Source organism: Limulus polyphemus, unplaced genomic scaffold (assembly GCF_000517525.1).
Source record: "Limulus polyphemus unplaced genomic scaffold, Limulus_polyphemus-2.1.2 Scaffold9292, whole genome shotgun sequence".
NCBI lineage: Eukaryota > Metazoa > Arthropoda > Merostomata > Xiphosura > Limulidae > Limulus > Limulus polyphemus.
In genome coordinates, this window is record NW_013674902.1 from 16,139 (window position 1) to 19,721 (window position 3,583).

At 31.5% G+C, this 3,583-nt stretch overlaps 1 long non-coding RNA gene across 1 annotated transcript in view; it reads right to left on the minus strand.

Moving 5' to 3' along the window:
- Window positions 1–539: 539 nt before the first annotated feature.
- LOC111083375 overlaps window positions 540–3,583 on the minus strand; it is a 4,163-nt gene continuing 1,119 nt past the window's right edge. Inside the window, exons 2-4 of the long non-coding RNA XR_002609005.1 lie at window positions 2,714–2,853; window positions 730–2,649; window positions 540–599 (exon numbers count right to left, since the gene is read on the minus strand). This is a non-coding gene — a long non-coding RNA (uncharacterized LOC111083375). The remainder of the gene's footprint in view (window positions 600–729; window positions 2,650–2,713; window positions 2,854–3,583) is intronic.

The following is a 3,583-nucleotide window of genomic DNA, read 5'->3' on the forward strand; positions in this document are numbered from 1 at the left end:
ACATAGATACATTCACCTCATCTCCAGACAAAGACATAGAAACATCTCCAGATGAAGGTATAGAAACATGTAGCTCATGTCCAGACAAAGATATGGAAACATGTAGGTCATCTCCAGACAAAGATATAGAAACGTGTAGCTCATCTCCAGGAAAGATATAAAAACATGTAGCTCACCTCTAGATAAAGATATAGAAATATGTAACTCACTTCCAGACAAAGATATAGAAACATGTAGAGCATCTCCAGACAAAGATATAGAAACATGTAGCTCATCTCCAGACAAAGATATAGAAACATGTAGGTTATCTCAAGACAAAGATATAGAAACATGTAGCTCATCTCTAGAGAAAGATATAGAAACATCAACGTCATCTCAAGATAAAGATAGAGAAACATGTAGCTCATCTCCAGACAGTGACTTAGAAACATCCACCTCATCTCCAGACAAAGATATAGAAACATGTAGCTTATCTCCAGACAAAGACATAGAAACATCCACCTCATCTCCAGACAACGATATAGAAACATCCACCTCATCTCAAACAAAGATATAGAAACATGTAGCTCATCTCTAGACAAAGATATAGAAACATGTAACTCATCTCGAGACAATGACATAGAAACATGTAACCCATTTCCAGATAATGACATAGAAAAAGCCACCTCATCTCCACACAGATATATAAACATATAACTCATCTCCAGACAATGACATAGTAACATTCACCTCCTCTCCAGACAAAGATGTAGAAACATGTAGCTCATCTCTAGACATATATATAGAAACATATAACTCATCTCCAGACAATGACATAGTAACATCCACCTCCTCTCCAGACAAAGATGTAGAAACATGTCGTTCATCTCTAGACATATATATAGAAACATGTAACTCATCTCCAGACAATGACATAGAAACATCCACCTCATCTCAAGACGTTGTATTAATGTAGTATACTTTACTATTTTCGTCAAAATAATTTGTCGCCTGAAAGCATTTTAGCAGTTGCTATAAAAAAGTTTTGTCAATGGTCCTAAAAGTGAACCTGTATCTCTTTATCAAGAACGTTTATTGACATATTACATTCAGTAAAATTATTTCCAATTTCGGTTTTTAAATTTTTCAAATAATGTTGGACATGCTATTGGCTGAGAAGTTTAATTCTAGGTTCACTTTGCGAATACAATGCGAGTAAGAAGCAGTGAAATAAAGCTAGTTAAGATAGAGGTCGTGGGTAACCTATGTTTCCTCCCTAAGCATGTATTATAGGAGAGAAAATTAAATGCGTTAGTGTGCTAATTGTTTCCTGTTTCGTTTAATTATTTGCTTTCACAGAATATCAGCCAATAAAAATCAAACACACATATATATTCATCCCTGGCAAGGGAGCGTGAAATGTACTTAATAATATACAGTCAAAGAGGAAGAAGATGAGAAATATTCAAGTAAAAGCACTTTTACGATCTAATGTATGTACATCATGAAGTCCTTAAATGATATTAGATAACTAGCTACGTCTATTCACTACAAAGATTTATAGAACTATGAAAATACTAACTATGTTAATTTGAATTCGATGATTTGAAACAAGTATTACTCAAGGAGACACTCCCACCTTTGGACAAGTACTAAACCACTACCGAATCTATTTTCTTTAGCCAACATCGTCACCAGGGGGAGACCTAGTAGTTTGGTAGTTCCTTTCTCACACCTATTCCTTAAAACGAACATTTCTTGCCAAATAATCCATTATAAGTCGAAACGTAAAACTTTGGTATGAAAATAAAGTTGTCTGTATTACTTATAACAATGTAAAGACTGTACCTGGCACGTGGAAATTACTACATTTAATAGTCGCAAATAACTTATAGAACTAACAATTTATTTTGATTTCATTTAGATTTAGGCTTCAGTGCCTAACTAATAGGAACTCAAACCTATTAAGCTTCAAACCTTTCCATTAACGAGGGAAGGAAACTAACTGTGTTCAATACACTATTGTTGTAAAACAAAAACCCTGATCGGTTCTCAGACAAAAACAGAAATAGAATAATTATGTTAGAATTTACAGTGAAGTCTTGGTGTTCTAATAGATAACTGAGAAACTAAAGTAATTTGTACAGATTTCTAAAGTTTAGTGAAATAATAGTTGGTTAACAAATGAAAGATTAACATTTTAACGACTAACTTAAAAACAAAACACAATTTATATTTCAAACAATTAACTTTATAAATGAAATGTTAATTCCTACGTGAATACGAAAGGAAGCATCATAAGAACATATGAAAAACAGTTCTGTTTCACAAAGTATTACTGACAAATAAACAACTACAGCTGTTAAGATTTATTTCTGTGCTTATTGAACCCGTTAATGTTTTCCTTTTTACGACGTGTTGTTCTTCGAAAACAAAAAAAGTTGTAATAGTTTCACTTGGAATATAAGAATATAAAGAAATGAAAAACTATATATAAGTTAATAAGTGTGTTACATGTGAAGACTTAAACCTGTCATAAACCAAAAATAAAACTGTATACTATATAAGTTAATAAGTATGTTACATGTGAAGACTTAAACCTGTCATAAACCAAAGAAAAAACTGTATACTATATAAGTTAATAAGTATGTTACATGTGAAGACTTAAACCTGTCATAAACCAAAGAAAAACTGTATACAAGTTAATAAGTGTGTTACATGTGAAGACTTAAACCTGTCATAAACCAAAGAAAAAACTGTATACTATATAAGTTAATAAGTGTGTTACATGTGAGGACTTAAACCTGTCATAAACCAAAGATAAAACTGTATACTATATAAGTTAATAAGTGTGTTAAATGTGAGGACTTAAACCTGTCATAAACCAAAGATAAAACTGTATACTATGTAAGTTAATAAGTCCCTTATATAGTATACAGTTTTATCTTTGGTTTATGACAGGTTTAAGTCTTCACATGTAACATTAATAAGTGTGTTACATGTGAAGACTTAAACCTGTCATAAACCAAAGAAAAAACTGTATACTATATAAGTTAATAAGTATGTTACATGTGAAGACTTAAACCTGTCATAAACCAAAGACAAGTTAATAAGTGTGTTACATGTGAAGACTTAAACCTGTCATAAACCAAAGAAAAACTTATACTATAGAAGTTAGTAAGTGTGTTACATGTGAAGACTTAAACCTGTCAAAAACTAAAGAAAACTTATACTATAGAAGTTAGTAAGTGTGTTACATGTGAAGACTTAAACCTGTCAAAAACCAAAGAAAAAACTGTATACTATGTAAGTTAATAAGTCTGTTAAATGTGAAGACTTACACCTGTCATATACCTTGCTGGATTATTGTCTATAACTACAACTTATGTTGAAATGAAAGATGGGAATAAAACATGGGAACAAGTACAAATTAATTAACTACGAAATGTTAAACATGGGAAAAGTAATGAAGCTATTTCGGTTAATTTCGTTCCTATCAAAGCTGTATAATTCAATTTCCACATCACCAGCAGCGTCCTCTAACGTCGAATCGATAAAGTATCCAAATTATGACACAAAAAATTATCTATGAAATATTTTCTAA